This window comes from Peromyscus eremicus, chromosome 1, assembly GCF_949786415.1.
Source record: "Peromyscus eremicus chromosome 1, PerEre_H2_v1, whole genome shotgun sequence".
In the NCBI taxonomy this organism is placed as follows: domain Eukaryota; kingdom Metazoa; phylum Chordata; class Mammalia; order Rodentia; family Cricetidae; genus Peromyscus; species Peromyscus eremicus.
The window spans coordinates 6,164,397-6,188,430 of record NC_081416.1 but is presented as its reverse complement, the minus strand read 5'-3'; the positions used below and the strand labels follow the sequence as shown (position 1 = coordinate 6,188,430).

Below are 24,034 nucleotides of genomic sequence, written 5' to 3'. Positions count from 1 at the left end.
AGGATCAGTCCAGTTAAGAAACTAGAAATACCTGCTTTATGTGCTAATGTATACCTGTAATCTCAGACTGGAAAAGCTGAAATGGAATGAGTGTAAGTTCAAGAACAGCTTGAGGTGCACAGTGAGACCCTGGGGAAGGAAGGGAGGGAGGGAGGGAGTTCTATAAATGTTATCCCCAAATATTTTTGAAGTTACTGTGTAAATTCAATAAACCTTCCTTGCTCCTTACATAACAATTGATTTTAGTTTTAATAATTTTTAATTCTTGGGGGCTGGAAAAAATGGCTCAGCAGTTAAGAGCACTTGGTGCTCTTCCAGAGGACCTGGCTCTGCTTCCCAGCACCCAGATGGCAGCTCACAACCATCTTGTAACTCTAGTTCCAGAGAATCCAGATCCTCTACTGCCTCTGTGGGCACCAGAAATGCATGTCGTGCACATACATACATGCAAGCAAACAGCCATGCATGTAAAACAAACAATAGAAATAAATAAAAGAGCTAATGAGCTTTCTCCTTTCCCCTTAACCAAATTCTCCCACCACCTGATTAGGGCTTGTCTGTATAGATGGTGCTTATGCTTGATGTTTTTTACCCTATATTTCTATACTTTAACAAACTGGATAAGTGCCACATTCACATTGATTAAGAACTGTTACTGAAGTATAGACTTGAAGTCATATTAGATTATTAATAAAATATCTTCAGTGGATCAGTCCAGTTAGGAAACAAGGTGCCAGCTGGGTGTGGTAATACACACCTGTAATCCCAGACTGGTGAAGCTAAAATGGAATAAGTGTGAGCTATTTATATGTGAAACTATATATTCACAGTACATCTGTATGTACATATATATGTCTAAACATACAATGACCAAATGAATGAATTCCCTACATGAGACCTAGACTCTAATAGACAGACAAAAAATCAGTAAGCTGTAATGTAAAATGTGCTACTGATATGCACTGTCTTAGTCAGGGTTTCTGTTGAAACACCAGGACCAAAGAGCAAGGTGAGGAGGAAAGGGTTTGTTTGGCCTACACTTCAGCGGTACTGTTCATCACTGAAGGAAGTCAGGACAGGAACTCAAACAGGGAAGGATCCTGGAGGCAGGAGCTGGTGCAGAGGGCCATGGAGGGATGCTCCTTACAGGCTTGCTTCCCATCGCTTGCTCAGCCTGCTTTCTTATAGAACCCAGGACCAGCAGCCCAGGGATGGCCCCACCTGTCAAGGGCTGGCTTCTCCCACTGATCACTAAATGAGAAAGTGCCTTACAGCTGGATCTCAAGGAGGCGTTTCTTCACCTGAGGCTCCTCCCTCTGATGACTCTAGGTTGTGTCAAGGTGACACACAAAACCACCCAGTACATGCATGATGAAGAAAAGTGAAATGGGAACAAGGGGAGAGAACTCCCTGGTTTTATCTCAAACACAGCAACCAGAGTCAAACTCTAAGATTAGGCAGAGGCTGGACTAATCCAGGAAATGTGTCCTGGAATTCCTCTAAGATGGGCAAGCTGAGGGATTCTTGTAATGTGTATAAATCCACGTTCTCAGAACAAACACCAACCCCACGCTTTGTTGATTATATCCATCTGTGATTCATGTACAGGGGCCAGTGTTTGCACACACATTACTAGGCATTTTCTTTATTTTTGGTATTTTTACATACTAGAGTAAATTTCTATGGATTATAATATTTACATAGGTGTAGCTAGAGTGTTCCTGCCTGGCCCACGGTCAGGGCAAATCTCTCTCACCCGCCAGTCCCACAGCCACTCAGACCCAACCAAGTAAACACAGAGACTTATATTGGTTACAAATTGTATGGCCGTGGCAGACTTCTTGCTAACTGTTCTTACAGCTTAAATTAATCCATTTCTATTAATCTATACCTTGCCACATGGCTCGTGGCTTACCGGCATCTTCACTTGCTGCGGCTTGTCATGGTGGCAGCTGGCAGTTTCTCTCTCACCCAGCTTCCTGTTCTCTCAATTCTCCTCTCTGTTAGTCCCGCCTATACTTCCTGCCTGGCCACTGGCCAATCAGTGATTTATTTATTGACCAATCAGCAACACATTTGACATACAGACCATCCCACAGCACTTCCCCTTTTCTTTTCTTAAAAAGGAACCTTTTAACCTTTACACATCTCCAAAGTCAGCTTGGTATATTTGGGAATTTGGGCGTGGCTTCTCTTACTACTTCCTGCTGGAGGGGGGCGCTGTATCTTGTGGGGACACAAAGAATATTTTAGGATTATGGAGTAGTCCATGAGGGTGTATTGTCTGAGCCAGTTGCCTTCAAACCATTCTGGATGTTGGATCATCTGGGCCATGGTGTCATCGGAGACCTTTCAGGTGGTCTTGGCTGGTCAAACCTGATGTATCTTAATCTGGAACAAATCCATAGCCTCTGGCTTTCTGTGGAAACAAAAGCAAAGTCTCCTTTCCAAAGCAACATATCTTTACATCCAAATTTTGAAGTCAAGGTACCTTTAAAATATACATTTTGGCATAACTCAACAGCTTTTGTAATCAAATGTTTTTCTTCAGTTACGAATATCAAAGAGAAAATAATCCAAATTTTCTGTGTGGTAGCCATCTTTACGTGGCTTATTTCTTTTATATTAGCTTGAGCCTATTGCTTTAAACTGCAGCCTTCTAAGCCTGAAATGGAGCTGGCGCCGTGGCTGCTGGCTCCACCCACTTCAGCTTCCCAACATGGTGGTGGTGCGTGTTTACCGCCAGCTCTGGGAGCTATAGTGGGTCAATGCTTCTATCAAGGCAGCGTGTGGCCCAGAAACCTCTTTTTTTTTTTTGTTTTGTTTTGTACTAGCAAAGGCTAAATCCACCACACAGCTTAATGTGCCACTTGCAGAGGCCTCATTCACGCCATACTGCAGGTTGAGCATGCACGCCAGGAACCCACCATAGTAGCTCAAACACGCAGGCTGCCACTACCTTAAAAGAGACAACTAGGAGCTGTTTTTAGCTCCGTTTTAGAATCTTTTTACTCAGGTTTTAGGTGGAAACTCTTGCCCCATGTTGGGCGCCATTTGTAGCTAGAGTTTTCCTGCCTGGCCCAAGGTCAGGGCAAATCTCTCTCACCCACCAGTCCCACAGCCACTCAGACCCAACCAAGTAAACACAGAGACTTATATTGGTTACAAACTGTATGGCCGTGGCAGACTTCTTGCTAACTGTTCTTACAGCTTAAATTAATCCATTTCTATTAATCTATACCTTGCCACATGGCTCGTGGCTTACCGGCATCTTCACATGCGGCTTGTCATGGTGGCGGCTGGCAGTTTCTCTCTCACCCAGCTTCCTGTTCTCTCAATTCTCCTCTCTGTTAGTCCCGCCTATACTTCCTGCCTGGCCACTGGCCAATCAGTGATTTATTTATTGACCAATCAGCAACACATTTGACATACAGACCATCCCACAGCACATATTATTAGAGGTATTAATTAGAGGATTAATATTATGGTTTTGTTCAATGTTTGATTAAGTTTTTGGATCCTCTCAGTAAAATACAGAGTTACCATTCAAAAATGCAAGAGCCAGCCAGGTGTGATGGCTCATAGTTGTAATCCCAGCACTTTGGTGGCTGGGACAGGAGAGTAGCTGTGAATTCAAGGCCAGTCTGTGCTGCATAATGAGACTTTTTCTCAAAAACAAAACAAAACAAGCTGACTTTAGCATATATTATTCGTTTTATATAGAGAGACTAAGATTTACTTAGCCATTTTTCATTTTAAATTGGGCCTTTGAAGAATGCTAAATCAAGTCTTTATCATTAAAGCCAAACTGTCTTCTAAAAGTTGTTATCAACTTCCTGGACACTGATTGGCTCTCATTTACAGGCTTGCAGTGGCCACTTGAAGTTCTGGTTCATTCTTTCTGTATGGGGCTTCAACCTGGGCCTGGGCCATGGTTAGCAAACACTCTACCACTGAGCTATAGCCCCAGCCTGGACCATCTACCTGGGCTTTAGTATTGGTACCTTTATGTTACTCTCTGAAAATAAGTGATACAACCTTATTGTTCTTTTAAATATACTATTTTCTTGTTAAAATTTTTAATAGTTAGGGAATGCATGCAAATCCGTATCATGCATGGTTAGCCACTGCTGACCCTTCAGGGTCTATCCTCCTAGGTGTTCTTCACTGTATTATATGGCCACATCTTCATGTGCTAGCACTAGTCAAGTTTCTTTTTGGGGCTACCCAGCTCTACCAGCCTTCTTTGGTGGACCTGACTAAGAGTTGACCCACTGGCTCCTTCACATCTCCTTTCGATTTCCAGTTATTCACATTATGCTGAACAATTCCATGTTGTTGACCTAATAGACATCACTCTCTAGGCTCTTGCCAAGTGAATGGCTTCTGAGGTAACAGGTGAGATTGTCTCAACTGAGATCCCTTGGTTCTTTGTCTGTTGGCTCGCATCCTGGCTGCAGACCTTGCCTGCTCAGCACAGCCCTCAACCCCATGTGGGATGTGTGCCAGGGTTCACCTCTCTCCCTGGGGAACAGTGTAGGACCTTCTTTTGTTACCAGGCCCAGTAGGGGGCATCTTCAGATTTCCATAGAAAATTTTGTTTGCTCTCATATCCGCTTCATCCTCTCATTGCCTGTTTTACTACCAAAAGCTCCTGAGAGGGGAGCTGGCTTTTAACTGAAGGTCTGCCTCTAGTGTCCCATCTTAGACTCTTAAGGAAAGGAGCATTTGAAACGAAGGACCTTCTGCCCAATTAGACCTCCCTTAGGAAGAGCTTCCTCCCTTGGGGACCCTTCAAAGCCAAGATGGAGCCATGAAAACACTCTGATTTGGGTAAATGCTTATTTGATGTGGGAAAATTGTTACTTGAAAGTGAGGATAGACAACAGCCATTTAGGATGAAGTCTATTTAGCTTCCACTCCAGTTTCAGGGATGGTTTAACCAGCACTGTGCTGAGCTTGCTAGGTGCCCAGTGGCTGCAGTTGGTGAGCTTACAGACTGCCTTTACCTGGATGCTTCTCTGGTTTGCAGGTTGAGATGTAGCTACTCCCCATGTGATACCATGCGCATGAGCTGAGTCCCACACGCACACTGTATGTGTTTCTGAGTCCTTCTGTGTAGTACCACACACAGTTGTGTGACTTCTGGATACTGTTGTGTGAAGACAATTTTATATTTTTTCCAAAATACCATTTCACACAATTACAACTGGGACTCGGGGTAAGAAGGACCAGAGTGTATTAGGAAACACATTAATTGTGCCTAAATGTATTTGCTTTTTCTTGAAATGCCCACTTCCTTCCTAGTTGATCAAAGGATGACGGTTCCAAGGAGCCTTTCTTCTGACAGACTTGATTATGTAGGAGTTCCTTCTAGAGAACTTGTTATTTTATAAACATATGCATATGCATAATATATTCTGCCCAACACTTCCATTTTCTGATCTGCACAGAATAACAGAGCATCCCAGGGAGTCACAGAACAAAGAAAAATTTTCTCTGAAATTCTTTCCTTGAGCCAAATGTGCCCTTGGCTTCAGAAGGAAAACCCCTAGCCTGGACTGGGTCACCTCTCTGGCCCTCTGAAGGGGATGGTAGGTGGCACTGGTATGCTCGCCAGGGAAATAACACATTTGGAGGGACTGGAGCTTGAGGTGATTTTTCTGTTACAGAATCAGGTTTCCTTCCAGACATTTTCTCTGCTCCGTTGATTTAACTCCCTCGGTGACCCAGTGGTGGAGGTAGCACAGCTCCATATTTTACACAAGAAATTCAAAGCTCAGAGAATGTTAATGACTTGCTCTAACTATACAGCTATGAAGTGGTAGATTTGAGATTTGAACCTCTGCTCATCTGAACCCTATGCCCTGACATTTCTGCTTAGCAGAATAGACTCAGGCTTTTACGGTGGACAGGTGAGAACCACTCTCCTCCATCACAGGGGCTCAGTTCTTTTTAGCCAGCAGTCATTCCCCACGAATTCTATTCATCATCAGTGATGGAGGCTCCCCCTTCCTCCCCCAATACCTAGAAAATGGAAAGTATTAAAATGGCATTTGTAACAATACTAGGAGAGAGCACAGGAAAAAGAAAATACCATATGTTGGAAAGCTGACAAGAGCGTAGGATAGAGGAAGTGTTAGTAGCCCTATTTACTTCTAATGAGGTAAAATTCACATTGTATAAAATTAACCATTTCGCCGGGCAGTGGTGGCGCACGCCTTTAATCCCAGCACTCGGGAGGCAGAGGCAGGCGGATCTTTATGCGTTCAAGGCCAGGCTGGTCTACAGAGCGAGATCCAGGAAAGGCACAAAACTACACAGAGAAACCCTGTCTCAAAAAAAAAAAAAAAATTAACCATTTCAAAGTACAAACCAATGCTATTTGGTATAGTGTTTAATACCCTTCTGATCTAGTTTCAAAACCTCAAACTGAAATGCTATGGCCATTAACAGGAAATTCTTTGCTTGGTGGCTGCTCGCCTCTGTAAGGTGATCACCAGTTCTCTATCCCCCTCCCTGTCTCCCTTACTCTCTGGATTTATCTGTTCTAAATACTTCCTACACATGGGCACCTTTGAGACCTCCCATCTGCCCCCCACCATTTAGCAGAATGTTTTCAAGGTGTGTCCATATTGCAGCATGTGTCAGCTCTTTTTATTATTTATGGCTGAGAGTGTTGGTTTGTAATCCAAGGTTCTGAGGCAGCGATGCCACTAACATGGGACAGTGTGATACCAGCCTCTTACCCTCTGTAACCGTAAAGGTCAGGTGCACCATGGAAAGGAAATTCTGCAGGAAGCTCTGAAATAAAAGGCATGTCGCTTAACTCAGTTCAGGGATTCCTTGTCCCTTTGTGGAAACTTGTGCTCCGTGTACTGAAGTTTCACTCTTTAGCCGCCCTTCTGGTCTGTGACCAGAAAACACTTTGTTCTCCTCTTTCTTTCACATTCTATGAGACACAGTCCCACATTCTGAAACACTGTGGCCTGTGGGCCTTATTGATGAAATGCCACACCTTGGAGTTTGGTGAGCCATGCCCATGCTGGTCTTTTCCTAGCTTAGTCAAGCTCAGTTGGGTGATAGTCTGTGAACCTTCTTAAACATTTGATTGTCCTCATGATAACTGAAAGGCTGCAGACATCCTGCAGTGTGTAAGACCCTCTCCCCACACAGACACTTTTAGTCCTATATAAACTCTCAGGTGCCCTGCAGTACTTATATACATAAAAATGTATAGGCATTGTGTAAGTAAACACCCTTTTTATATCTAAACATAGTTTTCACCATGAGCATTGAATAGTTTGTAAAGTTTTAATATATACTGATTTTTCCACATGCACAAAATCAGTCTGTGTGATGAAAGAGTGATTAACTGTTGAAAGATCAATGGGATATAACTGCAGTGACAAGTTAACCTGCAGATCCTGTTCTCTCTCCCTCCCTCCCTCCCTCTCTCTCTCCCTCTCCCCCCCCCTCTCTCTCTCTCTCTCTCTCTCTCTCTCTCTCTCTCTCTCTCGTGTGTGTGTGTGTGTGTGTGTGTGTGTGTGTGTGTGTGTGTGTAATACATCTAGCAAAAAAAAAAAAATTTATCCAGCTACCATTAGCAAAGGCATTCTTTGCTCTACCCCTGAAGGACCCTGATTGACAGGCTTCCCCATTGGTGTTGTCTCAATGGGTGTTCTCTTTCCCCCCACCCCCCATGCACCATGGGGTGTTGCTGGACAGTTCAGCAGGTTTCAAGTGTTTGCACACCATGCTTTCAAGGCTTTGTCTCAAGAACCAAAAAGCAGCACCTATGAGCACAGCCCAATGGTCAGGAGTAGTTGCGTCATCCCACGTTACCATCAGGACATCAGGAGGAGGAGCTAGCCGAGAGTCGGCAGATACAGCGCCCTGGTGTTGCTTGTGATGTTTGCATGCCTATGCTCGAGTATTGAACACGTGTGTCACCTGTGTACTGATTTCATATTTGGATTCAAGCATATGCCTAAGGGTATGTATTAGTATAACCCTACCCATACGTTTACACATGGAAGCACATTTTGTTTTATTACAAATTATTTTCTGGGGTTTTTCATATTACAACCAGAATATTATATAAACTTTTTAAACCATGGGTGTCTATAGATTATATTGGCTTGTATTTCATTTCAGTGTAGTCACAGAACATCGAGAAATCGTTGTTATTGAAAGGGGTCCACGCTGCTGAGATCTACTTTATAACTGTGAAGCATCATCCAGTACAGACGGTAGGTCCTAGAAAGTCATAGAACTTATGTGCTAGGAAGAGGGCCTTGCATTTATTGAGTCTTCCCTATGTGCTAGGGACTGTGCTCAGCCCTAGACATTAGCCGTGCTGTAAACTGCACCTGACGCCTCTCAGGAAATCTTGGAATGCCCATTTGTCACCTGAAAGCTACTCTCCTCATTTAAGCATGTTGGAGACCCTCGCTCACATTTCAGACCACCCTCCTCCAGCATATGACTATGAAGTGGGATCCCACACCACCTGTTGGAGGATCGTACAAGCAGGAAGAAAAATGTGTGGCACAACACCACAGGGTTCCAGGGACCCCAAAAGGAAGTCACAGGGTTGGAGGAAGCATGAGGAGGAAAAGGACATTGTGGCAGAGAGAAAGGTCCCCTCCCAGAGAAGCCCCAGGTTGTCACATGGCTATGGCCCCAGCATTGCTACACTCTAAGTCCTTCCCGTCTTATCCCTGCTCGTGAGTCTCTCAGTTCTTCTCTCACCTGTGGGTGTGAGCGTGATGTTGGTCAGTTACGTCATTTGAATAGCCTTATCAAATTGACACAAAGCTAGAAATTCAAAAGGAAAAAAAGTGCTCAGACTGTCTCCAAAATAACCATCAATTAGGAAAAGAAAAACAAATCACAGTTAACTCAGAAATAAAAAATGTCGTTCTCCCAGTCAGGCTTCCTTTTTTGGTGGTACGTTCTTTTTTTCCAGACTGATGGGGCTTTCTTCCCTGTCTATTGGAGGTAATTAATGCAAGTTTGTCCACTTAAGCAATTGTGCTGGGCCTTTGCTCTCCCTGCTCAGCCTTCATCTCTCCTCCATCTCTGATGGTGAGAAAAGGCTTCTGTGGCCTGTGTACTGCTATCGACTGGTGGAGCAGCAACATTTTCCTTGCCTACAGCAAGACCACGTCGGTTCAAGGCCGAGAGACTAGACTAGTCCTACAGAGACCCTCTGGGTGACTCATCTCTTTTGAGATACTGATTGTCCATTTTTTGGTCAGTGTTGTAGCAGCGGTGTGTGTTGCCCTGAAGGCACCCCCTCATACGGGGCTGACTACAGTGTGCTGTGCTGTCCAGTTCTCACTTTGGATTGTGCCTCAAGTCTCAAGCCATTTGATAATACAGATGCTTTTTTTCTCCCCAAGATTATCAACATCCTACCATCCCCAGCCTGCTAGCTCTCCTCTCCCTCTCCCTCTCTCTGTCTCTCTGTCTGTCTCTGTCTCTGTCTCTCTCTGCCTCTCTCTCTCTCCTCCTCCTCCTCCTCCTCCTCCAGCCCCCCATACACACACACCATGATTTTTTTAATTAAATATGTATAGAGAATCCACCACTTTTCTTTCAGATTTATGTCCTTGTGACCAGGTAGTTTGACAAGCCGTTTGTCTTCACACTCAACATCTCCATTAGACGAGCTGTTTAAAAACCTTCTGTGTAATTATCTTTTTTGACTCTCACTTTTCCACATTCTTTTTCTTTATTACCAACTTTCTTAGGACTTTTTTATATCCCTGCCATGTTCCAAAAGGCACTGAAGCCTTCTAATGCTGCTTTGTCCACTTCTCATTAAGTTGCCGTCAGCTCAGTCCCTGCCCATTGTCTCCTTCACAGTCTAACTGCTTGTTTGAGAGTGAACCCTAGATTGCATGGTCACAGTTTGTTCTGGTCATCCTTTGCCTTTCAAATAGGCAAGCACAGATGAAGCTAAGTCTAGGCATGTCTTAAGGACACTGGCTAGCTTCTGGCTTCTTGCCATTTGTGACTACAAAGACCGGAAACATGGGGCTGGAAGTACCTGCCTTCCTGGTATGCACAGGCTAATCACTTTGCATGAATAAAGAAGGCTGTCCCTGGAGAGATGGCTCAGCAATTGGAGAGTGATTACTGCTCTTTCAGGGGACCTGGCTTCAGTTCCCAACATTCATATTGGGTGGCTGATAGCAGTTCATAACTCCAGCTCCACAGAATCTGATACCCTCTTCTGACCTCTGGAGGTATCCACACACAGGTGGCCAACACTCAAATGGATACATGCATACAAATTTTTAATATTTTTAGAGGAAAAGGGGGCACAGTTTCTACTTTCAAGCAGCTTGCACTTTGGTTGGTATACATGATCTTATTAAATACGATAGAATGCTTAGAAGATTCAGGGGAAAGATGAAGTCCATTGGTCCAGTGTTTGTCTGAAGTATAGGAGGCCCTAGGTTCACACCTCGAGAGAGCAGAGGAGGGGACAGAAGAAGAGAGGAGTCATTTTGTGAGTGGCATACTTGAATCTGCGGCAGACATGACATTTTATCTGAACTGAACAGTGAGTAGACTCATGAAGTGTTGGACCGTTAGTGCTTTTTGCAGAGAGTCTCGTAGGCAGAGACAGGCTCAGAGATAGCTAAATTCAATATGACCAGAAAATTCTCATTCAGAACTGAGCCCTATTCCCCAGGAGATGAGTGGTAGTATCTGGATACTTTGGAGACTTATCACATCTAGTAGAGAAGAGTTTGCTACTGACATTTGTTTAGGGTCCAGGAATACTGACGGCTGTCCCTCTGCGCACAAAACAGTCTTCTGCACGAACTGTAAAAGCATATTGAGCCCAAAACATCCATAGACAAAAAAGTTGAGAAATGTTGAATTGGATTCTAATCCAATGTAGATGTCAAGGAAAATTGGCAGGGGGGTTATGGAGAGTGGTGAGGGGGTGGTGGGGAGCCTACGGTACTATGTAAAAGCAATTCTAAACACTTGTAAATGCTAGCTTACAGGTAAATCTTTCCTGGTAAGAATGACCAGGGCATTGTTCTAGGAAGATTATGTGATAAAGATGTAGCCATAGTTGTAAAGGCAGAGAGACAATTCCACTGGTCTGTACATCACCACTTATTTCAAAGGCACATTTGAGAACATTTGATGACTGGTCCAAAATAAGAAACAGAATAAAGGAAGACTCAAAACAAATTGGTATGTGCCCATCCCAGGAGACCTATTATTATTATTGTTATTGTTGTTATTATTATTGTTGTTGTTGTTGTTGTTGTTGTTTTCAAGACAAGGTTTCTCTGTGTAGCTTTGCACCTTTCCTGGAACTCACTCTGTAGCCCAGGCTGGCCTTGAACTCACAGAGATCCACCTGCCTCTGCCTCCCAGGTGCTGAGATTAAAGGCGTGCGCCACCGCCACCACCACCCGGCCTCGAGGAGACCTCTTAATTTGGTTTGCATTTGATGCCTGCTGACTTTAAGGTGCTGCTGAGACCAGCTGGGTGAAGCACACACTGTATAACAGGAAACAGGACAACACTTGGCCTAGGTTAATGGCTCAAGTATAGAAGTGTGATGATGTTAAAACCAAAACAGTGAATGAGGCTCTCAAAGACAACCCGGAAAAGGTAGGAAGAAACACATGGTGAGAACAGAGATGGCCAGTGGCATTCAGACATCTCCACGGGTTGAGGTAAGGTGGTGGCACCCTCAGTGAAGAAAGATCTGCAGGGTAGAGGTCTGTCTCTCCCAGCAGCCGCTGCATAGGTTCCTTTGCACATGGATGGCTGTCCGCGTCAAAGCCAAGCACTTTTCACTACGCTTCTCTCTGCAGGGAGGGTTTTGCAGAACAAGAATATTGAATGAACTCAAGTGTTTGCTATTTTAATGCCAGAAATTTATATAAGGGCACAAATTGTGATTAATATTATTATCTAGACCTATCATAATTGTTCATTTGTTTGCTTCTGTCTCTGAGCAGTGTGTTGAAGGCAGGTCAGGGGCATCCTATCTACTAAATACATTATGGAATCTGTCATAGATCGCCTCTTGTTCTTTGGTTCATTGCTACATACAGGATTTACCCCAAACTAAATGCTAGAGCCTATTCTTTTATCTCAAACTAAAGGAGAAAAAGCAACCAATCATATTCAAAGCAAAATTAATAAAAAAGGTTCCACACTTGGTGGTACATATCACTAAGAAGGCTGAGGCAGGAGAATAATTAGTTTGAGACTAGTCTAAGCTACGTAAATTACTGGTCTCTGTCAATAAATAAATGAATGATTGAATGAATAATAGACAGGAAAGGTTTATTCAGATTTATTTTTGTGGATATAGAATTCATGATAAATTACATGATAAATGGGATGAAACTGCAATATGAATCTTAAAAGGTCCAATTAATTAAAAAACAAAAAAACCCAGAGCCAGATATTGGGGTGAAAGCTGAAAGATCAGAGAAACAGAACAAGCCAGCCATGTTCTTACCTCTCCAAAATCCTCAACCTCAAGAGAGCGAGATGCTGTTTCCTATGTTTTATATACCTTTCTGTGTCCTGCCATCTTACTTCCTGGGATTAAAGGTGTGTGCCACCACTGTCTGGCTCTGTTTCCAGTGTGGCCTTGAACTTAGAGATCTAGACAATCTCTGCCTCCCGAGTGATAGGATTAAGGGTGTGTGCCACCACTATCTGGCCTCTATGTCTAATCTAGTGGCTGGCTCTGTCCTCTGATCCTCAGATAAGTTTATTAGGGTACAGAATATATCACCACATGAAACAACTTGGCCTTCTTAATTTCTCAGAAGTTTCACATGTCATGTCACAGGTTAACCTTGACCAGAAGATGTGTTCAGTGTTAAAAATGACCTGGAAGCCTTTTCAGCACTTCCTCTGAGAACATTTGAAATTGTTTGTGCCTACTTTTATTTGATTTTACTTTTTTGCTCCAAAAGCATCAGAAGATGTCTTCAGACTCATCTCTTTGGGTACTGTTTTGTGTGTGTGTGTGTGTGTGTGTGTGTGTGTGTGTGTGTGTGTTCATACCCCTCCTCGAGGGTGTGGACACGAGGGGCCACTCTGTAAGGGAACAGTACTCAGTTTTTCCCTTGTCCTTTGTGCTGTGTCAGATTTTTGGTGCTTCTTTCTAGACTTCCATATAGCAGCAGGAAATCATGATTAGGACTTTCCATAGGAGTCTCATTTCTTAGCATCTGGCTTGTCAGGAGAAATGAAATTAAACATACGGTAAAATTATAGCTGTACACTTGCTCCTTTATTTCTGTGCTGTGTGGCACATATTACAGAAAAGTACATAATATAGTTGACTCAAAGATCCAAGTAAACAGATGTAAATCTGAAGGTGAGGAATAAGAAGTAAGTGGTAAAATGGTAACACTGTAAACACCTTGCATGGACTTGTTTTTTGAGCTCTGTAAAAACAGTTTACTTGACACATAATGCTTTGGAATTGATCAGCTATGCAAGCATGTTTGGGGGAAGGACCCTTCATGGTCTCTACATATGTGAATCAAAGATGGGGTTTATTTGAATTACCCTGTAGCCTTCAGTGTTGAAGTCCGAATTAGTCCTTTGTTTGGCGAAGCATTAGCGGCAATCCTTCGTTGCCGAGAAGGTCTGATTGCTGGCAAAGCAGTCTCAGAGCATTGTGCTGTTTACCTGAGGGTTTTATTCAGGCAACTCTCGGAACAGCTGGGCTGATTATTGAAAATGCCTCATAGTAGCTTCTAGCCGAGGCTGATCGATATCGGTGCAAAGCTTTACGTGGGAGGGAGCTATTTAAACATTGAGAGCCCCGGGGATAAAAGAGAATGAAAAAATAATGCTGGACAAATGTGCTGAAATGCTCAAAAGAAGAGAGACAGATCTTGTCTTGGTACAGGGAAATTCCTAAACAAAGTAGAGAATATGTGAGTTTATCTCTTTAATGACATCCTAAAAATTACCCAACTTTTAGAAACACTCCAGATTTTAGTTATTTTCACTTGTAGTAACATACAAACTGCAGAATGAGATGAGAAAGGCTAATTAAAAAACCAAAGCCCTATTGTATTTTCATTACAATGTAATTTGTTACATAAAAAAAACCCATGAAACCTTTTCTAGTGACGCTGTGGAGAAAGATGACTTGATTCTTAGGTGGGTTGAGCTCCCAGCTCTCAAACCTTTTTCTTTCTCTGAATCATCAGGAAAAAATCCTAGTGTTAAGGTGTTACACTGCAGCATCCAAATGCAGGAAGAAAATCCCTGTTTCCGTCAACAGAGATCTAAAATAGAAATATTAACTTCTCCTTCGCTCTAAGAGTAAATTGGCTGGATTTCACTACTTCTTTCTTTTTTTAAACAGTTTACTAAAATAAATACAAATTGCAATCATGACAGATTTTATCTTGTAGAAACATTTAGTGAAATTAGGACATTGAGAAAAAAATTAGCATTGAAGAGCCTGTTTCTTCCAGCCAACATGAGAGAGCAGAGAAATGGTCCAAGAGGGAGGGGAAAGCCTTGTTTATCAAAGTGGACGTCTGTGTGAGAAATCGCACATCTTGTTACATCCTTGGTTTCTTACTCTTACTCTGTACTGAGCAACAGACAAGTTCAGAAACACAAAGGCAATCAATATGAAAACTGTGAAAGTCTCTTAATTAATCAGTGCACACAAACTCTCTGAGTAAGAGGATTTTACAAGCATTTCAATTAAGGCTTTCCCTTTTTATTACCAAATTTCACTGACAGTATAAAATGTATAATCAAAGTTGACAAAATAGAAAAAAGCAAATATTACTTAACTAGTGAGCTTTTAGACTTACTGGAGCCTTTGATTTTTCCAGTGTTTACTCTTTCCGGTGGATCTCTTAGGGAACTCTAAGATTCTGTAGCAGTATTGACTTCCAGCTCTTCCCAGTTGCAGGCTTTGAGGGTGTTTGTATTTCCCTCCTCGGTGAGCCTCATCCCCTCAGCAGTTCACCTCAGATCCAGAAGTTTCCTGACTGAGGCCCTGGTGAAGTTTCTCAGTGAGTTTGCCAGGAGCTGCCCTGTCACTGAGTGAGTGAGGAACGAGAGCCGGCTGTGCCGACGCGTCCAGGCTACGAGCCGAAGCAACCTAAACCAGCCGACCCGCTTCCTCCCGCACGGACCTGTGTCGCATAGAAGACACTTGCTGTCATTGAAAAGGAGTACATGGAATATGGGAGTCTGTCACCTGGGCCCCCGTGCCCTCCCTAGTCCCAGGGTGTCTCATGTTAGTTGTCTTCTTTGAAGACTAAAACGTAGACCAGGAGACACAATAGCATTTCACGATGCTCTGACTCATAGCAGTAGCAAAGCAATTCAACTCCTTTTGTAGCTTTTCCTCGCCAGGCAATTAGGACCAATCATTGCTTTCCACCATCTGCTGGGGACTTTGAAAAGTAATGACCCAAGGGCCTCTTGAAGTTAAAATTAAAAGATGAAATTCTTTTTCTTAGCCAAAATTGAGGTTCACAGACTATGAGAATATCTCCTGAATAGTTTATTTTTGAGTGCTTATTCCAAAATTCAACAGATGGAGCTGAGTGATAGAGTATTTGGTTGGACCCCTAGCAACACACACACACACACACACACACACACACACACACACACAAAATAATCAGGATATTAAAGTATAAAGTATATCTGCATAAACACTACAGCAGAGGTGCTGAAGCCACATTAGGAGGTTTTCTAAGCAGCAATATCTATCAGTCATTAAAATACTATCTACCTAAGAAGCAGAAAATCCTGCTGTCCCGGGAATGCAATGTGAGAGCTGAAGAAAATAATCAGCAATGACTCTGAACCTGACCACAGTCTTGTTTTGCCTAAAGCTTTCCCGTCCTCTCCTTGCCTGTCTCCCACTTTTGATGGAGAATGAGTAGACCCACATCTGGGGACTGTGGTGATATTGTGTCCCCCTATATTGTGCACCCTAATAAATTTATCTGGGGTCAGAGAACAGAACAGCCACTAGATACAGAGGCCAGAAAATGGTGGCACACACACCTTTAATCCTAGCATTCCAGAGACAGAGATCCATCTGGATCTCTGAGTTCAAAGCCACACTGGAAACAGCCAGGCATGGTGACACATGCCTTTAATCCCAGGAAGTGGTGGCAGGAAGCAGAAAGGTATATAAGGCGTGAGGACCAGGAACTTTAGCTTTTTAAGATTTAGCCTTAAGATTTTAGGCTTTTGAGCAGCAGTTCAGCTGAGATCCATTCGGGTGAGGATTCAGAAGCTTTCAGTCTGAGGAAACAAGATCAGCTGAGGAATTGGCAAGGTGAGGTTGGCTGTGGTTTGTTCTGTTTCTCTGATCTTCCAGTATTCACCCCAATACCTGGCTCCGGGTTTGTTTTTATTAATAAGACCTTTTAAGATTCGTGCTACAGAAGACCAGGCTTTGCAGAGCCTGGAGGTGGGTAATGGGGTTCTTGGCACTCCAAGTAAGAAACAAACAATAAAAATCCCACCAGCTCCTCTAGATAAATATTTCAGAGGGTTGGGCAGCTCCACTTTGTAAATGACTTGGTTAGTAACTGAGGCTGTATAGATGTATGCTGTGGTAAAGGCCCAGTGCTGATTCCCAGAGAAACAAATAGCAAAAGCATTTTAGTATCACCCTATCACTGGGCAGCTACTGAATTAGCTATCGTTTTGTGCAAAGTGAGTCGGTAATCTCCTGTGGAGGAGAGAGCAGCAACCCTGGGCATGGTCTGAGTGCAAAACATCTTGGGGTCTGGAAAAATGCTGACAAATGTCCTGGTTTGTCGTCCATATTACTCGGTATGCAGGGCTAGCTCTCTGTTCTAGCTAACAGTGAAATCAGGCATATTCTGATCAACTGTATTCATACAACTTGGGAAGTCTAGGAAATATTGTTCAACTGTCTTAGACCAGTATAGAAAAGTAATCTCTTTTTCCAAGGCAGTCACTCTAGAGGGGCCTGGGGAGCCACAGAAGCCACGGCTTCCCTCCTGTTGGGCAAGCAGTATCTGAACAGCCTTGCAGAGCTGTTGGTAGGGCACTTCAGGCTTTTTCTCTGATCATGTGCTTCGAAAGCCGAAGTCTGTTGCAACCCCCTTCAGTCCTGCAGGCTCCTATGATCCCATAGATCTCACATCACCACCCAGTACTCTGTTCCACCAACGCCAAGCTTCATGCTAAGAGAAACAAATCAGAATAGCCACTCTCCTTATTTGCTGTAGAAAGGTTGAAAATGTCACCATGGTTCCAAAACTGGGGCATCTGGAAGGACTGCAGAAGCCAGAGAAAAGGACCTAGGGAGGATTTGCATGACCGTATGATCTCAAGAGGACAGGTGACCTAAGGAACAGAAGTGGCAGTTCAGGTAGTAGGAGCATGGTCCCAAGCAGAAATTCCCACCAGTGGGCTAGGGAGATAGCTAGGTAAGTAACATGCTTGCTGTTTAACTGTGAAAAACCTGCACCCTAGAACCCTTGTTTAAAAAAGCCTGTGTCTATACCAGGTGTGGGATACTTTCATTCGAGTTTTTGGTTAGGGGATCCCTTAAACACCCCAAAACAATACAGACTATTGCCATTTCTCTTGGTTGCCACAAAAACCTATTGGTAAGACCCCTTCGCTGAAGATGCCACACACTTGGGTCACAGGACATGGAGAAATCAAGCTAATACTACCCTGGAAGCCTCTTCCCTGATTGGCTGTCTTTCATAGCACCTGAAGCTGTCACACAGGTTGCTGGGGGTAGAAAAGTCATCAACAGCCTGGTACAATAGTGTCACAAATGTTAGAGGAATAAACTCATCAACAGCCTGGTACAATAGTGTCACAAATGTTAGGGGAATAAAAAACTACTTTCTCATTGGATTTAAGCTTACTCCACAAGATGGAATTCATGTCTGGTACTCTAAGCCTGGCCAAGAACCTTTGGGTGAGGAGGTCATGGGCCATAGGGCTCACAAAGCCCCACTCTTACCTGAGGAGCTATTAATAGTTGAAGGCCACAGTGGTAAAGTTGGTTTTCCTCTGTGGTGTGGCCCCTGGCTAGTGGCCCACACTCCAGTAGATGGCCTACACCTGTGCAGCACTGATTTGTACTTAGTTGGTTATCAGTGAAGAAGAGGAAGAGGAAGTGGTAAAGGAAAGAAGACACGAAATGAGAGGGACATATGGGAAGGTTTGAAGGAGTTGGAGGGTGTGGTGTGTCTTATCAAAACACATTATATACATATATGCAATTCTCAAAGAATAAATAAAAATAGAGGGGTTTTGTTTTTGTTTTTCAACCAAGCAGGGTGGCATGCTTTTGTGATTCCCAGCTCTGGGAATGCTAACACAGGTTGAGCTCTAGGACTTTCTGCCCAGCAAGCCTAGCCTACTGGGCAAGCTCCAAGCCAATGAGAGAGCCTGTCTCAGAAAACAAGATGGACAGTACCTGAGAAACAACATTAGAGATTGACCTCTGGTCTCCACAAATACACATATATACCTGTAAACATCTGCACAAGCATGCTCTCACAGACATGCCAAAGAAATTCCCAGAAGCTACTGATGATGGTCCCGGCCTCACTGCCAAGCCCCCACCTTACAAATAACACTCTTAAGTGGTTTTTCTGTATCCATCATCTGCTGCCGCCATCCCTTCAGACACACCTCCTATCCCTAGTTACTCATGGTTAGTGAAGCACTAGGTTAGCCAGACATGCTGTTCTTTGTGCTCCCCAAGGTGCCTAGTTTTACAAACTACACTTTTCTCTTCCACAGTACCTGTTTATCTGTTGTGCACACCATGTTGAGTATGCAGTCAGCTCCTGCTCTTGCACACAGAAGAGCAACAAGAATAGGAACTGGGTGCCTTCAGAACCAGGGCACCGCTGAGCAAAATCTGATATACCCAAACTGGGCTTGGAGCACCAAGTTAACATTGTTGCAGGATTCATGAGCTTGTATGTGCCTAGTGCTTTTTATGTGAGCAGGGCTCTGTAGGTCTCTATTTCTATCAAATAAGCTTCAGATCTTCCAATGGACATTGTACCTGGCCTCATTTTCAAAATGATCTTCTAGGAACATTTCAAAAATAGTCTTTTCTTTTTCTTTTTTCCCTAGTGGGGAAAATCTATGTGTTCTGTTATTATTAATAATAATATCTTCGAATAAATCATTGACTGGCTGCAATAGAAGGTGCTTTCTGTCATCTGAGGTACTTCCTGGACAGTTTGAGTTATTCCTTTGTTGTGTCCACTCCATCTCTTCCGTTAGTGAGCCATCCGAGGCAGAATTGCTAAAGGGCCAACCAAGGAAGGGTGGGACAAATGTGAAGGATTTGTGTTTCGAGGGTATAGCAATGTTTATGGGCCTGGGGGATGGCTCAGCAGTACAGTGCTTGCTACAGAGCGTGAGGACTGAGTCAGAGCCCCAGAACTCATGTAACAGCTGGGCACATGTCTAATATCCCAGCACTTGGGAAGTGCAGCCGGGATGATCCCTGGTATTTATCAGCTAGCCAGTGTGGCCAGTTGGAGAGATCCAAGTTAAATGAGAGAAACTGTCTCAAAAGGTAAAATGGAGGGCAATTGAAAACCTCCTAATATTGACCTCTGGCCTCTGCAGGTATACTTACATGCATGTGAACACATGTATACACGTACATACACATACTCAAAAGTAGATTGTAGTAACATTTTATGTAAAAATTTAAAGAATTGATGATTTTTACATTCTTTCATTCATGGATTTTTATTTTATATCCATAGAATTTCATATGTCTTCAGGTGTATATATGCACACTCAAACATGCCATATACATGCATGTGCTTCAAATGCCTACCATTTATTAGGCAGCATGTGGAAGAAGACTAATAAGACAACCCCTGCTATGGAGAGGTTAGGGAACACAGCCAGAAGCCCAGCAGACAGACACTGTGCATACAGGACTAGGCACCCTGCTAGGCTCTGGGTATAGAGAAAAGGAGAAAACATACACCTGAAGATATGGGCCACAATAGTGGCCCAGATAATGAATCGATTTAAGGCCAAAGGAGGGAGAAGCATTGCCATCAAAGTTGATCATGGAAAGCTTCCAGGCAGCAGCGGCATTGGAGCTGTATTTAAATACATTTTTCTGTACACCTAATTCTTAGAGCATATTTTTTTATTTCATTGATATTAAATTTTGAGGCACATAAGTCAGTGATCATTTATGATTTTTTAATGTCTTCTGAATTTGTAAGTAAATCTTTAAAATTCCAGCTCCACTCAAAATAATCCAAGACCATTTACTATGACTTAAAGTATTCATAAAGCAAGGTGATTATTACTCGAGAGACCATTGCACCAAGCCCAGAAGTGTGTTGACATAAGCCAGAAGTCCAGCTCCTTTGTTATATCTTACAAGTCTGTTAGGTTTTGGTTTGGTTTGTTTTTTTATCTTTTTTTTTTTTTTTTTTTTTTTTTTGCTGTGCTTGTTCTATGTTTAATACTTGAAAAATATAGAAATTTTGAAAAACAGATTATTATGAAATTGTCTTTCAGTGTTTCATATGCTACCAAAAACTTAGAAAATCCAGAGAAAAGCACAGAAATGCTTTGCATGTTATTGTGCATACCTCCATCTTCCCAAAGTTGCATAACCAGCTGAATTAGGAAAATGCCTGTAAACATTGCATCTCTGTTGACATGAAACACGGCATAGCTGGAAAGAGAAGGATGCATGCACTTTTTCTTTCTCATTTGCTATTTCAATAGTTGAAGTTGTGGTGGCAAATGAAAATACAATCGAATCTCAAGTGAATGGCCAGGAACACCGTATATCTTATGAAATATGGCAGCATAATGAATAGGAAGTTAAAAAAAAAATGTCCTGGCTTTCAAGTCCTGATGGTTGTGATGTGATTGAATCATAGTACATTCTGTTTGATGTCTGGGCTTTGCTATTCAGATGCACAACGGCAAAGTGTGTGCATCATCCTCTGCAGAGCATACTGGCAACCCGGCACCTGCAAGAAACATACATAGATTGTGTGTGTGTGTGTGTGTGTGTGTGTGTGTGTGTGTGTGTGTGTGTTCGTTCTGAGTGGAATTTACGTAGGAAGATTTTAATTTTCCTAATTGCAACAGCTTCCCCCACACAGGGAAAACCATCAGTCAGGTACAAAAGAAACTGCTTAGGATTTGAAGGAATTTGACAATTTTGTTGTAGTTCCTTGCCTGGCAGGTGGTAATAATGCCTATGCCAGCACTGTCAAAATATGAAAATTAAAGTGACGATGGGTTTTAATGAAATCCATTTGACAAATATAATTAAGGTGTTTTAATATGAAGTCCTGTAATAAAGACTACCGGTGGACTCCCTGAGGTCCTGACTAATTGTGTAGATTGCTTTTAAGCTTTGAATAGTTTTATTGGATAATGAACTGTTAAGAAGTGTTAGATCTTTCTTAAGCAGAATTTGGTTTGAAAAAGAAGAGGAGAGACAGGCCTGAGGTGTGGCATTTTAAACATAATTAGAGGAGAGATTTAAGTTAACATCTTTGATCTTGCTGTCAGTTTTTGATTAGAGCTGTAAATGCTTTAATCAAGTGGAGTGTAGTCATTACATTCTAACTGTTTGTTAAACTGCGAAATTACTGAGACATTGACATCAATTTTAACACATTCTGAAAATTTGCAGCAGAATTAGGTTTCTCTACTAAGTGTTTGCAATAGAATATCAGATTATATTGGTACAATGACAAAATTATACTCTACTAAGGAATAGTTTTGTTTCCCTCTCATATAGTGGAGCAACAAAATACTACAGTCATTTGGCATTTGTTGGTCTTCATAGGAATGTATTCAATAAATGTTCTTAACCTCCACTTTTCAAAGAATCATTGTTTGCCTATTAGCATACAGGTCATCACCTGATGTCATGTTTGGTTTCTATTCCCATGCCTGGTTCGTAATAAGCACTGAGTTAATATTTTTTTTCAATGAATAGGGGATCAGTTTACCATACCTAAGTAGATATACTGCTTAAATTCTTTCCCAGAATTCAGTAAGGTCATACATAAGTGAGCTATGAGGGAAAAGTGCATTCCTTCCCTCCCTGCTACCTGTTTTAACCCCGTTCCTCGTTATAGGGCATACACAGCCACATATCTGATACCTCCAGCAAGCTTCAGATAGCATCGCTGACATGGTGAGTCTAGACCATGCTCTGGTAGAAGCTGGCCTCGGGATTTCACCCACTATTGCAAAATGATTGGACTGTTTGGGAGCCATGCCCCAGGGCCATGTGTAGTCTCTGGTAAGAAGTAGTCACAGTAATTACACGGTCTTGAACTTCCTTTCTCTGTACTATATGCGACACAGGACATAAAATAAGGAGTTAAGATAAGATGGGCCAATTAGAAAAATCCCTTTTTTTTAGCTGATCTTCCAGCTTGCATGGAATAAAGAATATCCAAATCCCTCCCGGTTCTAGAATTATTCTGACTACCTTAACCTCTTTAGCCAAGAAAATTTGTAATGTCGCTTTCCCCACTTCCTCTTTTCTCTCTGTTCCTCTTTTCCTCCTCTTCCTCCTCCATTCATCTGTTTTCCCACTCACCTAAGAAGCGTGTGGTGTGGTGTGGTGTGGTGTGGTGTGGTGTGGTGTGTGCCACACAATATGTAGGAAGGAAAGACACAGAGCAGTGCCCTGCTGCTTAGTTACCTGCTGCCAGTCTGTTGTCAGGAATGAGAAGTAGACTTCAGAAGAAAGGTCTCTTTTGACTTATGGTTCCAGGGTATGGTCCATCATGGCAGGGACATTGTGGCAGCAGGAGCCCGAGGCAGTTGGTCATGCTCCATCCATGGTTAGGAAGCAGAGAACAATCGGTGATGCTGCCCAGCTTCTTCACTTCCTTAGTCTCAGCCCCAGCCCTTGGAGTGATGCTGCCCATATCTAGAGTGGCCCTACCTATCTCCATAAAGCTAATCTAGACAGACCTTCGTAGATGTGACCAGGTCCATGGTGAGTCAAGCCTCATCAGGTTGACAATCAAGATTAACTGTTAACAAACAAGATAGCCAGGGCTGGAGAGAGGGCTCAGCAGCTGAGTGCTGATTACTGCTCTTGCAGAGGACTCAGGTTCCAGCACCTACATGGCGACTCAAGTATCTATAACCACAGTTCCAGCAGACCTTGTGCCTACTTTTGACCTCTGTGGATACCTGTACACACATAGTACATATAAACTCACATAGGCACACACATAAAAACAATGATAGATAGATAGATAGATAGATAGATAGATAGATAGATAGATAGATAGATAGATAGATAGATAAAAGTATAAAAAGACATTTTTAGGGATTGACCTCCACAACTGGAGAATATCTTATCATCCTTATCATTCACTTTGGCTTGTGTCTCACTCAATAGGTATGTCCCAAATGCCTTTTGACATCTATACTGACAAATTTTGCTAGAAATGTAACCTCTCCTGTATATAATCCAAATACCCATCACATGATATACTTTCAGGTCAGTGTAATACAGATTCTCAAAAGAAAGAAGAAGCATTGTTTCCATGGTTCCTTCCTTTTGGAGGAGGGTGAGGAGTATAAATCACACTGAGATTTTAAGTAATATCAAAAGATGTCAACATCATTGTCAGTCTATTAGCTTAGTGTGGCAAGAAGCTAAGCTGGAGAGGGAGTTAAGACATGGATTCTGAAGACAAGGATGCTGAAGGAATCTATGGAGAGGACCATTATGTTGGCTGATCCAACACATTTGACACGTGCTCCCATGGAGCACTTGTAGCTTGTTTTACACGTTGTTTTAATGATGGGTTTCGTGTCACTCCGTCCCATTTGCTTGTAAGCTGCTAAGTGCTTGGACCTCGCTTTGTCCTTCTTAGCATCCCCACAAAGGCTGCCACGGTGTTGGCTCTCAAAAATGTTCTGTTGTCTTGGAGTTCTAACCTTACCTATGACCTCAATTTGGCTTCCATGGGCAAGT

The 24,034-nt window shown here is 42.7% G+C and overlaps 1 protein-coding gene across 3 annotated transcripts in view; it reads left to right on the top strand.

The window, feature by feature from the left end:
- Vti1a (vesicle transport through interaction with t-SNAREs 1A) overlaps positions 1-24,034 on the top strand; it is a 328,073-nt gene that overhangs the window by 156,791 nt on the left and 147,248 nt on the right. The window lies entirely within an intron of this gene.